At 32.5% G+C, this 15,404-nt stretch overlaps 1 protein-coding gene and 1 pseudogene across 5 annotated transcripts in view; one reads left to right on the top strand and one right to left on the bottom strand.

The window, feature by feature from the left end:
* Positions 1 to 15,404, top strand: part of PCDH9 (protocadherin 9) — a 1,046,490-nt gene that overhangs the window by 635,749 nt on the left and 395,337 nt on the right. The window lies entirely within an intron of this gene.
* LOC141491503 (CCR4-NOT transcription complex subunit 6-like pseudogene) lies at positions 1,267 to 2,043 on the bottom strand (annotated as a pseudogene).

The following is a 15,404-nucleotide window of genomic DNA, read 5'->3' as shown; positions in this document are numbered from 1 at the left end:
GACATTCCAAATAATGTACATTATAAGTATGCTTCAAGAAAGAATAACATTAAAAACATTTAATATTTTCCCCATGCTTTGTGTGTGCTTCTGTGTGTCATAATTTGCTAAGTTATCTGAGATTTGTTCATTCATGTGAAGTTATGATCACTGACACAGCCGAGGCCATTGTGCTATGGAGGACTCCAGTACACAGTAATAGCTATTTATGCAAGTGAAAATTGCCTGAAGGCAATTTTTAACTTCCTGCATAAGCCAATATTTCCCAGACTTTTTAAAATGTTTAAGAAAATAAAACATGGGAAACTAACCTAGTTTGAAATTCATATTCCGTTATTGTATGCACGCATAACTGATGAAATATTAAAGTAATTTGAAATTAGACAATTAGGTAATTATCATAAAATCAAAACAATAAAATCCTTAGGATTCTTTAAATTCCTCCTTCAGGGTTTCAAGGTATAATAGAGGTGATTCTGGATTCTGAAAAGGTATATAAAGAAAAGTCAGCTCCAGAAGATCCTACCCAAGATGAAAAAGCCCTTAGATGTGGGTCTGGTGATGGATGGACTTTCTGTCTTTGAAAAAGCAGTCTAGCAGTATCAGAAAAGACCAATCAGCAAAGTCTCAGGGATGATGAATTTTTAGACTACAAGCCACTCTAGAAGACCAATACATTACAAGAATTTTGTGATCTATATTGATTGAGAGAGGAGTACTTAAACCAATAAAATTATAGCTCTTTGACCTTTTGAAGGTGAGAACACAGGAATAAGTGGTCCTCTGACCATGATCTCCTACTTCCACAAAGCCAAAAGGCTAAACTGCCTTTAATAATAATAGCATGTTTGTATATAGTGCTTTAAAGTTTGCAAAACTCTTTACATACATCTCTTATAACAACCTTGTGAATAGTCATTACAGGTGCTATTACAATTCTGTGGATGAGGAAGCAGCCTCACAGAGGTGACTCATTCAACATAACACAATTAATAAATATCAAGAGCCAGGCTTTGAACCAGGGTCTTGCAAGGACTCTTCCCTCTAAGGTATGGACCTTAAATATATATTATTATATATCAGTAGTCAACTAGAATTTATTAAACACTTATTCCATACACAAACACAGTGCTAAGTATACCAAAAAGGCAAAATAAAATAGGCCCTGCTCTTCATGACTCCATCTTAGCAAGTTTACTGGAATGGCTTGCCATTTCTTTCTTCAGCTCATTTTGCATATGAGGAAACTGAGGCAAACAGGGACCTTTAGCTATGTACAAAGAGAAACCTATCATATCCATGTTTGTTTAAAGTTGGCAAAGTTAAATATTGCTCTGTTTTCACTTCCTGAAAACTCATGAAACCTGCATCACAGTTAGCAATTTTCCCCATAATTGCCTTTTTTTCTGTACTCCCAGGTAATGTCCAGGGTGGGCAGGAACCATATAGATGGGGGGTGTCATATTTATCATTATAACACAAAAATGTGAATGATGCAGAAGGCAAAATTTGGTCCTGTGCTTTTTAGGGTAATCCTTGCCTTCAGAGGAAATTGCTTTGGATGAACTGCTAGATTGTTAAGCATTTCAGTACTTTGGGGGTTCTATCTGAATCCTGGTATGAACTGAGAATATCCTGTGCTAAAGGATTGCCTTTCAAAGTTAAAAACATATGTAGCTAGAAGAGTCAACCAAGTTCATAAGACAAAACCCTATTAACAGATTATTATTTAAAAGCAATTCCCTGAGAGATACCATTTTTCCTAATTCTTCCAGTGAACTTCTGAGCTTATTAGATGACAAGTCCAAATAAATCATATTATGAAGCTTGGCAACATCAGATGGAAGGCAAGTAAGATAATTGTTGTTTAGGTGCAGAGTTGTTGAGTATGTCAGTGACCAAAGGGATGTACATAAGCTCTACACACTCCCAAATATTTTTAATTCTGTTCAGTGAGATTTCTAAAAGTTGGCTACTTTCTTTGCTGAAATGATGGTATGAAATTTGTGAGGATTTGGGGGAATCATATTTTTCTTTTAGCATCCCTGTTAGTCCAAGATCAGATATATGAAGTTTTTCTAACTTTAGCCCTGACACTCTACCTACTGAGCTACCTAGCTGCCCCAAAATAACAATCTTGTTTTTGTTCAGTAGTGTTGGATTCTTTGTGAATTCATGGACCATATCATGCCAATATCATGTCCATGGGGCTTTCTTGGCAAAGATACTGTTGTGGTTTGCCATTTCCTTTTTCCTGTAGATTAAGGAAAACAGAGGTTGAGTGATTTTTCCAGGATTATGAATTCATGTCTTCCTGATTCCAGACCCAGCACTTTAGGCACCAAACCACCTACATATCTTTAAAAAAAATATTAACTGGAAGATTCTGTACTGTCACAATCCCTGTCTAGTTTTTTTCCCTTCTGTTTTATTAAGTAAAAATGCCTTAAGGCTATGACAGATTGAATTAGCAGTCTTTATTCAAAAGAAGTTTGGGAGTCTTCAAAGATAATTTGAGTACCAGAAATATGAGGAATTTTCCAAGGATAATTTGATCTCAGTTGTCATCTCACAAGCTTTAAAATGTCACTAACAAATTAATTGACTGTAAACATTTTATTCAGATTTTAAATCTTTGTGAGAAGAGACTTGTTTCCTATAAATATCTCAATATATGATCCCAGTTAAAATGATGTGGACACTCAAATATTAATGAATCAAATTGAATTTTTCTTAGGATTAAGATAATGAAACAACAATTTTCTAGAAGTCAGTTTTCCCAAAATTCCAAAGAGAGTTACACCAAAAAAAATATGGGCAGAATTGAGATTTAGACCCAAGTCTAGCCAGCTCACCTTGAAGTGCGGAAGAGAGATTCATTTTATTAAGTCTAATCTCTGGGCAAATCATTTTACCCTACAATGTCCTACACAATTTACTATCAGAGCACTTACATAAGTAAAGGAATGTTATGGGCTAGGGAAAGTCTTTACACCAATGAAGTCATGAATATGGTATGCATGTTTTTGTTTGACTGTGTTTGGGGCAGCGTGGGGGGGTGTTGTATATATAAAAGAAGTAGTGTTTTCCTTCATTTTATGAAAGAGAAATTCTTGAATTTTGAAATTAAATAATTTATCATAAATAATTAGTGCTATCAACCTCTTAGCCCTGATTGTGCAGATATTCCTTGTTGAGTCTCCATATAAATTTCTACTTCCTCAAATTGTATTTCTATGGCTCTTAAATTGTGTTTGTGTGTGTGTGTGTGTGTGAGTATGTGTGTGTGACAGAGAGAGAGAGAGAGAGAGAGAGAGAGAGAGAGAGAGAGAGCGCACCTTTGGCCATCTAGTAAAACCATTTAAAGTAATATTTCTCAATGAATAAAATAAAATTCATAGGATTGCAAAGGTAATTGAAATATAATTTTAGTATATATAATATAGATATGTGCATGTGAATCCATAGACCCCAAATTAAGAACACCTATTCTAATTAAGCCAGTTTCCCCTTTGTTAGCATCCATACATAATGTCATTTTAATTTTCTCTTTTTAATGACTAATGCTACATTTTAAAAATTTTATTGAAAATATGTAGAATTTTAGCTTCACTAAATGGTGAATAGGTATTTATGACTGACCCATGAACTTCATTAATATTTATAACATCATTTCTATGGATAAATATACTCTAAGGTCCAAATAACTGATTTAAAACAAATGTGCAATACAATCTATGCCTAAAGGACTGCCATGTATGCAGTTTGGTTTTAGACAACAATATTACCATATCACTTATTTTTTCTGGAATATATCCCTAAACAACTGTAAAGCAGGTCAATGTTTATATGGAGAAATGGAGAAACAACTAAACTAATAGATACTTATACTGCATGAAAGTTTTACTTTCTACTGATGCTGGAATTTTTTTTTTCAGTGAAGTGATACTTCACTATAAATAGACCTGAAACATAGAGTTTCCATTTTTTCCCCCTCCTAATCCAACATAATCCCATTGTGTTTTACTTTTTGCACCTAAATAGTGTTACTTTCATTAATATTGCACTTTAAATTTTGAAAAGAATTATTTAAATTCAAACATATATATGTGTGTATAGATCCATATATGTATATATGTGTGTAGGTAAATTAGATAGACAGACAGAGAGAGAGAGACAGGTAGATAGAATTAATCTTTATAACCACTGGAGATGAATAATATATAGGTTTTATTATTCTAATTTACAGATATATAAACAGACATATAGTTTTGAGGCTATGACTCTTAAGTACTAAAGACATATTGAAACTAAGTACTTATTTAATTAAGGAGTTTAAATTAGGTGATACCAGGGTCCTTTATTTCATATAGTTTTTGACACCTCGATTATGTGATTGATAAGTAAAAGTCAGTTAGTGTGTGATAGGTGATCTCCAAATGTTAGTTTTTTAGAAGTAAGAGTTGATTGTAAATTTTCATTATTTTTCTTGTGGCTTAATATAAACAAAAATTAAAACAAAATAGTCTTATTAAATCCAACATAATTTGCTACAAAAGAATGGCAAGTATATATTTAAGGGGATATATAATTTCAATATTTTCTAAATGTATTTGTAAACACATATACATATATTCACTGTAAATACATCATATCTATTTCTATGTGCATATTTTGTATGTGTGTATATTGCCATATATGTATATGGTAAACTTGGATTAAGGAAGAAAAGAATTTAGAAATCTTATATCTATTAGCATTATCTTTGAGCAGTATTTAAAATTCTAAACTTGGTACTTGGTGACTATACTGTTTAAGCATTATGAAAAATATTAATTGTAGCAGAAATATTTATATTTTATAATTTTGATAATACAGACAGAAAAACAGTATGGAAATTCACAATATCAATGCATTGCATTTTCTTTGCAGAGGCTACATTGCCTTAAAAAATCACAGTGACAAGCTTTGTTCTTTTCCCTTTATTGAGAGACTTTGAGGTGAGAAGGGTAAATGTATAAAAGGGTATTTGTTGGGAATAATTCTTATCATTTCATATTTCCCGCTATCCCAAAGGGCCTTTTGAGATATTTGGAAGGAAACTACTAAGCACAATATTATTGTTTATTTTTATAGCTCAATAGATTTGAGGTAAACTCATTATCACTTTCTGAATTGATGTCAAAACACGAAAGCCCCTGGTCCATGAGATCTCTTAACTAGTGTTATGTCTAACTATGTTAGCTGTTGAAATGATAACTAGCCTCATTTTGATCTTCAATTACCACACTTATTCAGCACTTCTACTCAAGCTATAGAATGGCTCTATCTTTTGCTGCATAGGTTTTTACACTGTTTCTTCTGAGTGGTGCAGTGATATCAGAAATTGATATTATATTCCTAGAATTCTCTTTTAAACCATAGCAAAGGGATGACCTTGGGTTCTTGAAGGTTCTGAAAATAGAACAACAGTTTTGGAAGTCCCTTTTCTAAACTGAAAAGATGTCAAATGTAGGCCTAAGGACCAATACTGAATCAGTTGTCTGAGAACTAACCTAGTTAAGCATGAAAAAAACTTATCAGAAGGTTGACCAACACTGGGTTAAAATATATTTAGCCACTGAATCATAGAAAGTTGAAGTTTTATAAGACTTTAGAAATCAAATGGTTTAACCTTCCCTTTTTTAAAAATGTGAAAATGGATACCTAGCTGTAGAGGAAGTTTGACTTTTCTGAGGTTATACCAAGCCATGCAGCCATTAAACTAAACTGTGACTGAATGCAATTTGTTTTGAGAAGGGGAAAAATCAGTTTAAGGAAACAACATATCTTGCTGTATAAGAAATCTTGAAAGGAATTGATTATTCTTGAATCATTTTAAATCAGTACAGTACTATATAGCAACCAAATTTTTATAAATAAATATTCATTTTATGCATATATATATATATATATATATATATATATACAAATACAAAGATAGAAGAGATGTTTGTTAAGTAAGCCTGCAGTTTCATCCTGAAAGTAGGCTGTTTTGATCTGAACTAAACTTTCTAATTATTTTGGCAATTTGGATATACCATGTATTTTGCTTTGCAGATCCAGGCAAAATACATTTTCAAATTCAGGGCAAAATGGGGGTAATAATAAACATTATCTATCTGGTACACATAGTTCTTATAGGGATTAATGTGCTGATATACGTAAAGCTCTTTGAGCCCTTGAGACAGAAGCAGTTATTCGGCTTTAAAGTATTATGTTATTTGTATGGCTTTTTAATACCCGTGCTATTTTGCCACTGTGCAAGATCCCTTTGCTTTGAATCTCAGAAAATATCCTCAAATCTCCAGTTTAACTCTTCAGATATTATATTTTCTTATATGAAGAAAGTTGCAACTATTCATTTAAACTGGAGTTATTATGTATAGAACTAAAAATACTACGACCAGAGTTTAGGACTTGCATGTATATGTGTATGTATGTGCACTTGCTCACTGGGTTTTGATGTCTCTGAGTGAGTGTAAATAACAATGTTTCGTTTCTGACCAGAAACTCTAAGGTTCTTCCTTTAGATGATTTTTTTGGAAAAGGTAAAATAGGCTATCTTTTGCCTCCATTCTTACCTAGCCTTTAATTACTGAAAGGGTGTGTTACCTCAGACAGACTGAGACCTGGGAAAGACCTTAACTTAAAAGGCCAAGGTCTCCCACTGCATCTGGGACCATCACCAGTCATTCTGACTTTTGTCTTGACACTAGTTTCCAATGACTGGAGAAGAGAATGAGACATTGCATAGCTCTGCCTTACCCAAATACTATTCACTTGCAAGTCAAGACATAACCCTCTTGATGCTAATGGTCTTCTTCAAGAATGAAAGATGAACAATAATATATGTGCATTTAATTTCTGTACATAGCATCTGCAGTTCGAATGTTATGATTTTTCTTCATAGAAAATATAATATCTGTACAGTTAATTTGAGATTTGTGAATATATTCACACATATGCACATATATACTATTTTTTATATTATGTGTATATCTATACATATACACACACACACACACACATATATATATATATGAAAAGAGGAGAAGAGGAAGATAGAGGAGGCTGAAAAAAAGGAGAAAGATGGGGAAAAATGTTAACAAATGTCAAGGGCTCTAGAACTAAATAAAAAAATGATCCTTTTTTTTGTTTGGTATTCCATAACTCCCTCAAAACCAAGAAAAAAATAAAATAATTTTCATAGTCAAAAGTTTGATCCAGCAGTAAACTACTTTTTAAACTGTGAGAAGAGGCTTCTGCAGTTAGAAGAGTAAGTCACTATCCTTTAGCTTAAGGCAATTTTACTTTCTTATTATTCTCTCCTAGGCAAGTTCAAAAAACCCCATCCTACCCAGAAGGCATAGTGAAGGTGTTAAGTCAGGGAAAGTCTTCCCCAAGGGATGGCTGAAGGGAGGAGACAGGAAAGAATGACTGTGCCTATAGGAGAGTTGGGGGCCTTCCAGGAGAGTTTAGCTATAAAACCCAATGCTTCCAACCTCAGACATAGCTATACCCATTCAGGTAACTTCTTCCACCTCATGAGATCATTTTGACTTTCTTCGTTTTTCCTTTTCCCCATAAAATACAGCCAATGTTTCAATTTCTGTCAGACTGCTTTCATTTACACATCTTAAATTCACTTCATTATTTATTATTTTGTTGAACTGTGACAAGATACTTGACTCTGTATATATATCCAGATCTTTGCCCCAAAGACATTCAGCTTAAATTAGGTAATGCAGACTTAAAATAAAACAACTGTAAAGTTAGTTCAGTTCCAAAGATTTTGTTTCTGTTTCCTAGCTGAGAACAAAAAAAAAAAAACTTGAAGGAAGCTATGTTTAAAAAAAAAAGTGGGGGAGCAAGGAAGAAAAGGTAATAGAGTATGACCCAAGACTGTTTTGTTCTAATTTGGAAGTTTCACCTTTCAAGTACATTGACAAAAAAAACAAAGAATTTCATAGGTCAAAAGTAGGGAAAAACCCCACAAAAACCCAAACTGCTAAAAATAGTAGACACTCTAGGCTGTATGCACTTTCTCTTTGGTACCTCAAAAATGGATTTAAGTTAATTATTTACAATTCATGGAGTTGGAAAGAACCTCAGAGTCATGCTTTACACATAGGTGAGAACTCACTGTACTTAGCCAGACATCAACCCAATCCTCTTCTTGCTTATCTTCTTCTTGCTATGGGAACAATAATAAAAAAAAAATCAATATTATAATTAGTAGTATCATTGATGCTAGAAATGGGATGTTGATCTTGATCTCCTGTTACGTTACATAGATTCTTTGTGCACAGATATTTTCATTTTTCCTCTATCTTTAGGCTCTATAGTCTTTCATGGCGGGGATTGTCTTTTACCTTTCTTTGTATGCCCATTGCTTAATATGGTGACTGGCACAAAGCAGACACTGGAGCACTGTTTATTGACTTGCTGTCTGACCTGTTGCTCCATATATCAGCCTTATGTCTTCCCCAACCACATCTCTAGCCTCCATCAATTTATATGTTTTAACTCCTTTATTAGAATACCTGGCTTGACAGAAAGATGGTTTCATTTTACATTCACATGGCTAGTGTTTAGCATATTAACAGGCATAATAATAAGGTCATAATAAATGCTTTTAAAAATAATCCACTCATTTAGTCTAATGTATATTAAGCAATAAAGCAGCTAGGTGGCCCAATGGATAGAGATCTGGTTCTGGATTAAGGACGACCTGATTTCTAATCTGGTTTCAGACACTTGCTAACTGTGATCTTGGTCAAGTCACTTAATTCTGTTTGCCTCAGTTTCCTCATCTGTTAAATGAGAAGAAAATGGTAAATCACTACAGTATCTTTGCCAATAAAATCCCAATGTGGTCCCAGAGAATCAGACAAAATTGAAACAACTCTGCAGCATTATCAAACATTTCACAATCACTTATTATGTGGCATATACTTTCAGAAGCATTGGAGCTACAAAGAAAGAACAATTAGAATGACTTCCCTCAAAAAGCTTATATTCTACTGAGGGACACTATATATATATATATATATATATATATATATATATATATATATATATATATATGTGGTACATACAAGAATCATACACTAGAAAGTTGGTAACCTTATGAAGCATAAAATATAATCCCTCCCCACAATTTTCTAAATTGTTATTACCTAGTTTTCATTTGAAGATACTTTCTCCTAAGATAGATCATTAGATTTGGGAGCAGCAATAATTACATTTATTATTTCTTCATGAGTTTAAGTTAAAAATGAGAAATTGGAGGGTTATGTAAATGGAAAACTTTTAGACCTTTCTCTTTCCTTCTCATTGTTGCTGACAGTTGTCTGTCTTAAAATATTTTTAACCTGAATATTACTAACAAAGAAGACATCTATGAATATCAAACCTTACAAATGGAAATAACTTAGAGGGAAAAATTTAAGAGACAAGAGACCTGGATTCAAATCTCACTCTGCCACTTTTTTCTGGCAAGATGTTGAACAAGTCTTTTAATCTCTTTCACCCTGAGTTTTCTCATTCATGAAGGGCAGGTTTTGAACTGGATGTTATTACAGTTTCCCTTGAACAGACTATAGAATCTATATTACATGTAGAAAAATTAAAAATCATAGAACTAAAACTAATATAACATAGAAGCAAAAAGTTTGCTTTGCATCATGTCAGAAGCATTGTTTCTAAGAACTTAAATTTATTAAATAACAATGAACAATCTTTTTTTTTTGCAAGGCAATGGGGTTAAGTGACTTGCCCAAGGTCACACAGCTAGGTAATTATTAAGTGTCTGAGACTGGATTTGAACTCAGATGCTCCTGACTCCAAGGCTGGTACTCTATCCACTGTATCACCTTGCTGCCCCCCACAATGAACATTCTCAGGAGAAAAAGTGGAAACAGGCTACATTCAATTTGAGATGGATTTGAAGCTCTTTTAGTAGGGTTCCAGGGCAAAATACATCTGATTGTGATTTTATCTGGTCCACAAAATTCTTAGACATGGACTATGATTATCAGGGTCCGATATTCCAATTGTATTTTTCTCTCAGGCTTCATAAAATTTATTCAGACTTGTTCTTTTAATTATTTTTAAAACAAATTTATCAAAAGAAAAATCATCTTCCACATTTCTGTTTTCTTTCCCAATCTCCTAAATCCATTCATTCATTTATCTATTTATTGTCAAATTTTAATTCAGTTTTGTTTTAGCTGCAGTTTCAAAATCTCTTTCCCAACTTTCCCCTCCTTCACTCATTGAGAAGGAAAGAAAAATGAAAATGATTACAACTTTTACATAGGTCCCTAGGTATTTTGGATATAGTTTCTTTAGAGACAAAGCATTAGATTCCTCAATCAATCACAGAAATTAAATATCCAACTTCCAGGAACTTGTTAATTCTAAAAATTACTCAAATGGGTTTTCTTCATTTTGTTTATCTTATAATAAAAATAGAAACAACATGTCATAGTAAATAGAAAACTGGCCTTGAAGTCATGAAAAGTTAGGTTCAAACCCCACCTAAGTTAAATACCAACTGTCACCCAAGACAAATAACTTAACTTCTCAGGGAATTTTCTAGGACAGCCCAAGTAAGACTTGGCAGAGAATCTGGTATATTAGTTATGGGGATTTCTGCACTTAGACTCCATACTAAAGAAACCAGAGGTATTCATGCATTTGTATATTTATAATATATATGTATATTAATTGTATAGATATATAAAAGTATTTTAATATGCTTTTCTTGAAGTGTTTCAGGGTTTCTCCTCCCCTCCCCTCCATTGCTATTTTCCTTCCTCTCTTCAAATTACATTGTATTTATTTATCTGTGTTTATCTTACCAACAGACCATTAGCTCATTGGGAATCTGAATAATTTGTGTATCTCTGTTGGAGTTATATATCTCTAGGACTAAGAGGTACTTCATAGGTACTTAATAAATAGTTACTTAATAAATATACTTAATAGGGAAAGGTCCTTAATAAATGCTTGTTGACTTATATTTTAAGTCAATTGTACTAATTATTTTTATCTTAAGAGATTTGTAACATTTTTTTAAAGTATCTAATTCAGGTTACTGACTGATAATGTGAAGCACACTATGTAGGGACTTATGATAATATTAAAAATTTTTAATCTCTCAGGGGTTACCCTAAAACCCTTAGTGAAAATATCCTTAGCCTTTGAATACCAATCACTCTGGAATTTTTCACAGGACAGAAAATCTCTCTCATATTCCTGAATTCTCTTTTGATGACCTAATGTTTTCCCTTAGACACACACACACACACACACACACACACACACACACACACACACACACACACAAAGACATTCTTATGGTTCTTCAAATCTTGACAACTCTCCACTTTGCCCTAACAAATATAAAATGTATTCAAAACAGCAACCTCATTCACATTTTATACAATCAGGATGGACAACTCTAATGTCCTCTTTATGTGATTTCATTCCAACAAACTTCTCTTGTCCCATAGCAGCTCAGCATATTTCATTTCTTATTTATCACTGTCAATAAAAAGTGCTTAAAAATGTCAGCAGTGTTGTTCCTGACACATGAAGGAAAATGAAATCATCAGAAATTCAGGGAAATGTTTCTTTAAAATGTTCATAAGCAGATCCTCTTAAAATAAAAATTATTATAACCAATTCAACATTCATGTTTTGCTATCCATTACTAAGGGGCTGGCCCATGAATTCCACAGTAGTAAGGCTGAATGAATGTGGTGCACTCAGGTAGCAAGATTGAAGTTGAAAAATCTGTAGTTCTCTTTCTTATATTTCTCCAAGCTCCATGATTCTCATCCATGCAAGGAGTTCCAATTGACTTAAATGATTGATACTCTCTTCATTCAAATAAGCTATGTGTGATATAAAGGAAGTCAAGGAAAAAAATGGATTATCTAAGAAGCTTTAGCATTTGTTCATTTTTGAAATAGTTTTTATCTTTAATATTTAGGAATCTTACAGTATTTTCCATTTACAGTGGTTAATTGTGAATTGGAAAAAGTATCAAAAAAATGCTAGGGGTGGGGAAAAAAGTCTTTATAATACCAATGTGGCATGGAAAATCTATCTTAATTATAGTTTGGTATATCTGTCAATGTTTCTGGGTAAAACATTGATCCTCTAATCACAGAATTTAGGGCTGGTTCATTTTTTATGTTTTATTGCATTTTATTTTCCAAAAATAGATTGTAATTAATTCTTTACATTAAAATGTTAACTTCTATCTTTTAGATTTCAAATAATATTTTTGGATGGAAAAAAAGAGAGATGATATATCTTTGTTCCCTAAGGCTTTCTCAGACAGTGCTAATTCAGCAACCTGTTTCTCATCACCCCCTCCCCTCAGGATATCAGATTCTGCCTAGATTTCTTTTCTTTTTTTCCTGGCCATTTGAAAGATCCCTTTACCTTCAAATCACAGAATAAATGATTAAATAATTTGCTTTTTTTAAGATCTGAATATTAACTATCTAGGTGCCATAAAATAAGTGTCTTCATTTTACTGATAAATAAATTGCTAAATATAAAGGTTAAGTGATTTGCTAAAGGGTATATACATACTGGTAAACAGGCAGACCCTATGCATGTATTTTTATCACATTTGGTTTGTTGGTATATCACAAGCTGAGATCAAGATATCTTCTTATATTTATTATAAAAATCTTTAGTTATATTGTATTTTTAAGAACTTTCATTTTGATCTGGTCCATGCAATAAATAATTTTCATTCATATTTTTTTTTCTGTCATTTCAGTCATGTCCGACTATTCATGACCCCTTTTGGAGTTTTCTTGGCAAGCTGGAGTGGTTTGTCATTTCTTTTTCCAACTCATTTTATAAATGAGAAAGCTTAAGCCAATAGGGTTAAGTGTCTTGCTCAAAGATAGATAGCTAAGAAGTATCTCAGACTGATTTGAACTCTGGTTTTCCTGACTCCAGGCCTTATGCTCAATCCACTGTAAAACCTACCTGCATTTTCTTTTATATTATTATGCAATAAAACACTAACTCCACAACTTCATTTCTTGAAAGAATAGTCAAGACACTTTGGGTATATCTATGATATATTCTGGCAATTGAAAATGACATGAAACAAAATCTACCTTAATAATATAAATAACTAATATAATTTATCTTATACTTTCTCTTAACACTTTTACCAATATCCCTACCATATATCAAAATACACTAAGCTGACCTTTATTTGCTTTATTTGTCTCCAGACTATTCTCAGGGAGAATTATTAGTATGGAGAAAGAAGAGAAGCAAAGGTCCTAAATAATCCAGAAGCTGGATATAAAACTATGAAATACATGAAATGGACTTTTTGTGTGATTTGTCATCCTCATATATATACTTTATGAAATCTAGCTGTATTTTAGTTTCATTTCTCACTTGAGGCACCCTCTTTTTTATTCATTTTATTTTATTTTTTTCCCAAGTACATGCAAAGATAGTTTTCAATATTCATTCTTTTGCAAGCTTTTGAGCTCATTTTTTCTACCACTCTCCCTTCCCTTTTCCCTTTCTGTGGTGAGCAAAATATTTGATATAGGTTGTACATGTGTAATCATCTTTAACAAATTTCCATATTGTTAATATTGTAAAATAGAAATTAGAACTAAGGGGGAAACCATGAAAAAGAAATAAAAAACATAAGAGAAGTTTTAAAAGTGAATATAATATGTTTTGTTGAGGCACCCTCTTAAGCAAAGGAGGGGAAGTGAAGCTGCATCACATAGATATGCATATTTATATCTTACTGGTGGATAGAAATGTATATGAGATTGGTATTCTGAGACTTTTTTTCCTATTTTTCTAGTGTGTTTTAATATTATATTAAAATATTTTTCTCTTCTGTACAAAGGACAAAACTCATTTGCTAGCTCCAAGAGATTTTAATATTAGAAATATAAATAAGTGTGCTAGATTGACTCCAAGACTCTGTGATTACCATGTCATTTCAGATCTGTTGTAAGAAATCATTTCTAGGTTTCCATGCAGCCACAGGTATGACAAGCCTAAAAATGCAATGTACTAAATGTCTAGACCTCTCTTTTTCTTTTTTAATGCACCCCTTGAAAGTTAGTATTTTCATTCTAATCTCATCTTTATTTTACAGAAAATTTTTTTAGCCTTCCCTTCTGGTAAAAACAGTTAGGAGTCAGTAGATGAAGTTCACAATGAACTTGAAGAATATTTACTGGTGGAAAAAAATTGTGAACTAATTTCACGAGTTCACTTCATACCTTTTCATTTAAACTGACAGAAGCAAATTATGGTGCTATAATTTTTCAGCCCTGATTTCACGCTCCTATACCCTGGGAAACAAGAGCTAAACCTCAAGAGATTTCTTGATGGTAAAGCAGTTTTAATTAGTAAATAATTCTAAAGGTGAACATTCAAAGCAGCAAATCATATTAGTGTTTCTAATAAGAAGGACTTCAGATTTCTCAGTTACTCTATATGAAAGAGCAGGAGGCAGAAGGGCTTAGTTGCTTTAAGATCATATTAAATGATTCTGATATGGTAATAGGATTCATGCCAAAGCTGTCAAGTTGTAAGGATGCCTCAACTCTGTAGCCCAGACAGGTGAAAGGATAGAAACATTATCCTTAGAAGCAGTCTGTAGATAGTCCATTAGCAACTTTCTAAAATGTTTAGACATTTTAGTTCATAAAAGGATTAAAAATTGTGGTGTAATGATAACTTGATCTAAACCAGTTGTTAACCTATCAAAACAAAATCCTCAATATAATGAATATCCCTTGTCCCCCATTTGATCACATGCAGAAACATCCCCAAGGTAGCCATGTAGAGATTCATGTAAAGAAAAATGTTATCTTAATTTTTCCATTGTTTTTCTGTATTGGAAATTGTTGCCTTTTTTTCTTCTTCTGGAAATCATCAAAAAATCTATAACATTATAAGAGAAAAATATTATTTTAAAAGATTCAAGATATTTGTGATAAATGTAACTTCAGGCAAAGCAACCTTTCTCAACCTCACTTTCCTCATTTACAAAATGAAGGGATTGGACTATTTCATCTCTAAGGTTTCTTTTATCTTGCACTCCTAAATTCTTATGATCTATTCTGATTGTTGAATTACATTAATCTCAGAAATTTTTATTAGCATAGAATGCATTAGTAAATTGGCATTTAATACTTCTTTTGAGTACTTAGATGATACTAAGAAAGGCAACATGGTGTAGAAGCTAGAGAAAATGGCTTTGGATTCAGCAAAACCTGATTTCAAGCCATAAAGTCACATAACCTCTTGGAGCCCCAGAGAGCTCTTTAAGTCAAGAT

This window comes from Macrotis lagotis, chromosome 6 (assembly GCF_037893015.1).
Source record: "Macrotis lagotis isolate mMagLag1 chromosome 6, bilby.v1.9.chrom.fasta, whole genome shotgun sequence".
NCBI lineage: Eukaryota > Metazoa > Chordata > Mammalia > Peramelemorphia > Peramelidae > Macrotis > Macrotis lagotis.
This window is presented reverse-complemented; position numbering and strand designations above follow the sequence as displayed.